Consider the following 7,570-nt stretch of genomic DNA (forward strand, 5'->3'; position numbering starts at 1 on the left):
CTCACCGAAAACAGTTAATAGAGCCACAAGCATTGGGAATGAATGTCAAGGGCCATCATTTCACTAACCCTACTAAACTCAATCATTCACATACCATATGATAGCACGTGCACGCCCGCCACAGCCAGCCAGCCAGCCAGCCACGCCACCGCCGCCACCACCACCACCACCAGCACGAGGCTCCTGGATCGCCGCCACGGTGCGCTAACCAAGGCATTACTGGGGAAGACTAGATAATTAACATGTACCTGGAAGAGAATGGTTAGCCGCGCCGCCTATCGCCCTGTGCCTAACACCTAACGCCTAGCAAACCGTAATTAACGTACTTTACTTTATTCCGAAGGGTTGCTCCAGCGGTGACAGTCCCACGGTGTGACCTGTGATATGGGTACTCACCTGTAAAGAGGAGAAGGAGAGAGTTAGTGTGGTGTGCTTATCAAAGCTAGTATTTCATTATTAACGGAGATCAGTATAGGAGTCACGTGGTTCAGGTTAATGCTTAGTACTTTATTGCTGTGATAATGAGGCTTAAATAACAACCTCAACTTACCAAATCCAACGCGAGGAAGACGCACTCAATAGGATAAACTAATGCACAGCATCACTTCACTAACCGCGACGCCACGCGCGCACACACACAGGAACCTCACTCGCCCGCCGCCACAAGACAAAAGGCCGAGGATATGTTCAGCTGGTGTGGGATCACCTCGGCTGTCTTCGAATGCGCTGCCCTTCCTTTGGCTGACACACTCCCACCTCACGCCCTCACATCCACACCTCACTATAAGATCACACTAACTTTGTGCTCACCGAGACACATTTCAGCGCTAAGAAAAAGATGAGATTGGTGGGAGATTAATTATATACCGCACTCGATTTGTTTTCTTGCCATACTTTCGCACAGGGACATGGAACAAGACGCTGCTAACTGCTTGTTATCCTCACGCCACACACTCCCCCTTGTCCCATCCACCCTGCCGGGCTACCTTCAACCTTCCGCCTCCCTTCCCTCGTCTCTGCTTCTCCGTCACGTACAGGCTACCCAACGCCAGCATCCCTTAGCCATGTTCTAATCTTCCTTTATCGTATACCTAGTGGCCAAAGCGTTAATACTAGCCTTAGAGCTTTCGTTGATCTCAAGGGTGCCTTCGACTGGGCCAACAAAGATGTTATTATTATAGACGAACTCATTCTCAAAGGTGTAAAAGGTAGATTATTAGGGTGGATCAGGGACTATTTGTACAATAGAACAGCACAGGTTTGGTTTCAAGGTGCAGTCTCCTCTGAGGAAGTCTTTGAGCTTGGAAAACCAGAGGGTGGAGTCCTTAGTCCAATATACACATGCCCAAAGGTACTCGTACATACACAGTATGTGTGTATGTACCTTTTTGTAGTGTGTTGAGTCAACACTTACAATAAAGGTAGCAGGAAAAAACAATGGTTTATTTATGTTTTTATTTCATGTTTAGTATCTAAATATGATATTTAAACAATAATGAATACTTCAATGTATTAATCATGCTTTGTCTCCTCATAATAATTGTTGTTATTGTTCTAAAAATGTTGAAGAGAAAACTATGTCAGGGTACTCTAGTCTCTCAATCCTAGTGATGATCAAAACTGTAAGGGAAACTGTGTCTTACATGATAAAGGTGTTAACCTAAGGCAACACAAACAAACAAACAAGGGGCTCTCATAAAATAACAACAAGGTGGGAGGCCCAACTTAGTTTGAAATGTGTCTTAACCCTTAATTCTCTTCCAAAGGGATTACTTTGAAAAAAGATAAAAAGTTAAGCAGTGAAAAATTGACATTTGAGTAATTATCAGGATAATGGGTAGGAATGACGTGTAGGAGGAGGGGCTTAGTTTCACAGAACAGAAAATACTTGAGTCACTAATGATTATAATGGAACACAACATGTTGAGTGAATTTCAGTTTTTTGAACCATACACAATAAATGTAACAAGCAAAAGAAGTAAGGTATATATAGAGAAAAGTAAATTGGTGTACCTGCAGACAAAAGCTACATAGTTGATCACATCAAGCAGAGACGTCACACAAGCAAGTCAAATATACATTAGGCATTTTAACACATAGCTAGGTATCCTACATCAATGCAAACAAACATGTTTCAATTCAGGAAAAAAAATCATACCATTGTCTTTCCATTCATGAAAACCAGTTAGACTGGCAATAAAGTATATTTGGTCAAGGATATGAATATAATCAGTGAGGCAAAGCAAAAACAATGTAAAGCAGCAAAGCAATACAAACTACACACAAGTGTAATAGGAAAACCTCAAGGTAATAACATTCACTTCTCATGCACAAAACTGTACAACACAATAAGCACACTTTAGTATTGGTTCAACCTAAATCAAGCAAACACCACCATAGATACAACATACGACTAATTGTTAGTCTCTCAATCCTAGTGATGATCAAAACTGTAAGGGAAACTGTGTCTTACATGATAAAGGTGTTAACCTAAGGCAACACAAACAAACAAACAAACAAGGGGCTCTCATAAAATAACAACAAGGTGGGAGGCCCAACTTAGTTTGAAATGTGTCTTAACCCTTAATTCTCTTCCAAAGGGATTACTTTGAAAAAAAAAAGATAAAAAGTTAAGCAGTGAAAAATTGACATTTGAGTAATTATCAGGATAATGGGTAGGAATGACGTGTAGGAGGAGGGGCTTAGTTTCACAGAACAGAAAATACTTGAGTCACTAATGATTATAATGGAACACAACATGTTGAGTGAATTTCAGTTTTTTGAACCATACACAATAAATGTAACAAGCAAAAGAAGTAAGGTATATATAGAGAAAAGTAAATTGGTGTACCTGCAGACAAAAGCTACATAGTTGATCACATCAAGCAGAGACGTCACACAAGCAAGTCAAATATACATTAGGCATTTTAACACATAGCTAGGTATCCTACATCAATGCAAACAAACATGTTTCAATTCAGGAAAAAAAATCATACCATTGTCTTTCCATTCATGAAAACCAGTTAAACTGGCAATAAAGTATATTTGGTCAAGGATATGAATATAATCAGTGAGGCAAAGCAAAAACAATGTAATGTAAAGCAAAGCAAAGCAATACAAACTACACACAAGTGTAATAGGAAAACCTCAAGGTAATAACATTCACTTCTCATGCACAAAACTGTACAACACAATAAGCACACTTTAGTATTGGTTCAACCTAAATCAAGCAAACACCACCATAGATACAACATACGACTAATTGTTAGGTCGAAAAAAGGTATTCATGCACGACACACTAACAAACGAGGACTTAACAATAAACATGCTATACAGAAAATAGATTACATACCTTTTCCTTCACAGGCCATATTGAAGCTGAAATCAATCAATCAAAAATACAATATCATAACAATATACAGTAAGTCCTTGTTATACGGTACACGTGCGTTCCTGAAAACCTTAGCGTAAATCAAAATTACCGTATACCGAACCCATTACAACATGTAATAGTAAGGAATGCGTTCCAGCACGTCAAAAGTCACCCATACACAAATTAAAGCTTCACGAGTTTCTTTGCAGACGACACAAAACTTTTGAAGAAAGTTGGCTCGCACGATGATGGTGGAACTCTACAGCAGGACTTAGATAACTGACTATGGGAATGGAGGAAAAGATGGGAGATGGAATTCAACATTAACAAATGTAGCATAATGGAATTTGAGAAGAGCAAAAATAGGATAACAAGACAATACAAACTTGGAGAAGAGAAGATTAAGAAGGTGGAAAGTGAAAAGGACCTGGGAGTTCTCATAACAAAGGAAATGTCCCCCAATAAACATATCAATCAAATTGTTGGTGAGACCTACAACTTACTGAGAAATATTACAATTGCATTCACATATATTGATGAAGATATGGTGAAAAAGTTATTGGCATCCTTGATTAGACCACGACTGGAGTATGCAGCAGTACTGTGGTCACCTCACACCAGGAAGAATATCACCAAAATTGAAAGGCTACAAAGAGCGGCCACCAAACTGGCCCCAACCTCGTCGGCTCTTGCGTATGAAAAGAGACTGGACTGACCAACACTGCAGCAGAGAAGAGAAAGAGGCGACCTGTCGACCATCTACAGAATAATGAATAATATGGAGCTTCCTGATAGGATGGACCTGCTGAAGAGGGACACAAGGGACACAAGAGGACATAGACTAAAACTCACAAAAGAACTACAGAAGAGACTTCAAGAAAAACAGCTTTTTTTTTTTTTTTTTTTTTTTTTATGTAGGGAAGAGGGCCAGCCAAGGGCAAAAAAAAGAAAGTTAGAAAAAGGCCCACTTGAGCGCTGGCTCTCCAAAGAGATCAAAAAGTGCCAAAACCGTCAGCCAGAATTAGGGGAGCAAATGCCTCGATACCTCCCTCTTAAAAGAAGACAAGTTATAGGAATTCGGAAATACAGATGCAGGGAGGGAGTTCCAGAGTTTACTAGTGAAAGGGATGAATGATTGAGCGTACTGATTAACTCTTGCATTAGAGAGTTGGACAGAATAGGAATGAGAGGAAGAAGAAAGCCTTGTGCAGCGTGGCCACAGGAGGAAGGGAGGCATGCAGTTTGCAAGATCAGTAGAACAGTTACCATAAAAATAGCGATAAAATATAGAAAGGGATGCAACATTTCAACGGTGAGAAAGAGACTGAAGACAGAGAGAGTGATAGATATATGGAACAGACTGGACAGAGAGGTGGTGTGTGCAAAGTCCACCACCACCACCACTTGAACACAAAATTAGACACTGTGAGATACAGAGATGCGACAACACCACCATAGGCTCCCCTCCCGTAAAATACAACTAGGTAAATACACACACACACACACACACACACACACACACACACACACACACACACACACACACACACACACACACAATTTGGGAAATAATTACAAGTTCACTAAATGAAGTGAAAGTTCCACTAGAATGGAAGACAGCCAAGGTAATACCGATATTTTTTTTTTTTTTTTTTTTTACATTACAAGGGCACTGGCCAAGGGCAAACAAAGTGTTGGAAAAAAAAATCCCGCTGGTTGCCAGGCCCTGTTAAGAGGAAAGTAGAAAGAGAAAAACAAAAAATCTAAAAGGAGGGTCCAGTTAACGTAAGAGGTGTCTTGACACTCCTCTTTGAAAGAGTTTAAGTCATAGGCAGGTGGAAATACAGACACAGGTAGAGAGTTCCAGAGTTTACCAGTGTAGGGAATGAAGGAGTGAAGATACTGGTTAACTCTTGCATTAGGAAGATGGACAGAATAGGGATGAGAAGAAGTAGAGAGTCTTGTGCAGCGAGGCCGCAGGAGGGGAAGGCATGCAGTTAGCAAGTTCAGAAGAGCAGACAGCATGAAAACAGCGGTAGAAGACAGATAAAGATGCAACATTGCGGCGGTGACTTAAAGAATCAAGACAGTCAGTTAGAGGAGAAGAGTTGATAAGACGAAAAGCTTTAGATTCCACCTTGTTTAGTAAAGCTGTGTGTGGATCCCCCAGACATGAGAGCCATACTCCATACACGGGCGGATAAGGCCCTTGTACAGAGCAAGCAGCTGGGAGGAGAGAAAATGGACGAAGACGCCATAGGACACCTAACTTCTTGGAAGCTGATTTAGCAAGAGTAGAGATGTGAAATTTCCAGTTTAGATTTTTAGTGAAGGATAGACCGAGTGTGTTTAATGTAGAGGAGAGAAGAAGTTGAGTGTTATTGAAGAAGAGAGGAATTTAAAGGACGAAAGGCAACTGAACCACTAAACTACAGACCAGCGTCACTTACAAGCATTTTGGGAAGTTGTGTCAAATAATTATCAAAGAAAATGGGTTAAACATCTGGAAGAAGAAAAAGTCATACAGAACAGACAATTTGGGTTCAGGACAGGACGGTCATGTGTATCAAACTTATCAAGCTTCTACTCGAGAGTTACAGAAGGACTGGAAAGCAGAGACGGATGGTGGACACAGTATACCTGGACATGAAAAAAGCTTTTGATAAAGTCCCTCATGAAAGATTACTTTAGAAACTAGAGAACATAGGAGGATTGCAAGGAACCTTATCAGAATGGATAAGGGATTATTTGAAGGACAGGGAAATGAGAACTGTGATCATAGATACATACTCAACTTGAGGTTAAGTAACCAGCAGAATGCAACAAGGGTCAGTGTTAGCCCCCATTATGTTCCAGATTTATGTAAACGACATTCACAATGGGGTAAACAGTTATATTAATCTATTTGCCTGATGATGCAAAGCTGCTAAGAGTTATCAAAACCAGGGAGGACGTTTTGCCGTTACAACAGGAAGATATAAACAAGATCTATGAATGGAGCAGGAAGTGGAAATTGGAGTTTAATGCCAAGAAATGTCATGTAATGGAACTAAGAAAGAGTAAGAGAAGACCAGTATGGAACTACCTGATGGATAAGGAACAAATAATGAAGACTAAAGAGAAATAAGATCTGGGAGTGATTATACAGGAAAATCTGAACCCAAAAAACACATAAGCAAGATATTTGGATTATCATGTAAAATGTTGACAAATATAAGAATGACATTTCAATTCATGGACAAAGATATGATGAAAAAAATCATCACAAGCATGATACGCCCAAGGCTGGAATATGCAGCTGTGGTGTGGTCTCCACGAGTTCTGAAAAGGATATAAGAAGATTAGAACAGATACAGAAGATTGCTAAAAAGATGATGCCAGAACTGCGCTTTACAAATCAGAATCACACGGGTTTTTAAGAGAGGTTTGATGGATGTATTGACAGATTACATTGATATCAACCTTATCAAAGATAGATATCATGCACAGACCACTTAAAACCCTTAAAACTAAACTAAAACACACTCAATACACCATACAACAACTCAAAATTCCCCTAACCGCACTCAGAACACACCCATATATTCAAACACCCCTCTACACCACACTCAAGATAAGTAAAATATACTTAAAAACATCTCACACACACTGAAAACACACAAAATACACCCAAAACACCCTGCAACACTACCAAACACACTCAAAATACTTTTAGATATAACCCAAAAACACAAAATGCGTTATAAAGAACAGTAACATTAAAAAGGGGACTTACCTAAATATTGTGGCTTGGCTCCTCCTCTTCTTCCACTTCCATTTTTCCTTTCTTCTTCGTCCTCTTCCTTTGTTCTTTCTTCTCCTGCTCCCATCTACACGGCTGAGCCTAGAAACACATCAAAACACTTAGAAAACACGAGATATTAGGCAAAATATTGAGGAAGTGGAGGGAGAGTACCTATTGTGGCTTGCCTGCTCCTCCACTTATTCCTCCCTTTCTCATTCCTTCCTCTTCACCCTCCTTTATCTCTCTTTCCTTCTTCCTTCTGCTACTAATATCTACACACCTGAGCCAAGAAACACAGGAAAACACGTAGAAATCACTAGATATTAGGCAAAATATCGACGAACTGGGCGGTAGGGAGGGAGCTTACTTTTTTATGACTTGATAGATACTTTAATTAGTATCCAAACCATCAA

General features: G+C 40.0%; 1 long non-coding RNA gene across 1 annotated transcript in view; it reads left to right on the forward strand.

Annotated features, from left to right (window-relative positions):
• LOC123513428 overlaps window positions 1-1,686 on the forward strand; it is a 9,066-nt gene extending 7,380 nt beyond the window's left edge. The window contains exon 2 of the long non-coding RNA XR_006677359.1: window positions 1,595-1,686. This is a non-coding gene — a long non-coding RNA (uncharacterized LOC123513428). The remainder of the gene's footprint in view (window positions 1-1,594) is intronic.
• Window positions 1,687-7,570: the final 5,884 nt, after the last annotated feature.

Source organism: Portunus trituberculatus, chromosome 36 (genome assembly GCF_017591435.1).
Source record: "Portunus trituberculatus isolate SZX2019 chromosome 36, ASM1759143v1, whole genome shotgun sequence".
Taxonomy (NCBI): domain Eukaryota; kingdom Metazoa; phylum Arthropoda; class Malacostraca; order Decapoda; family Portunidae; genus Portunus; species Portunus trituberculatus.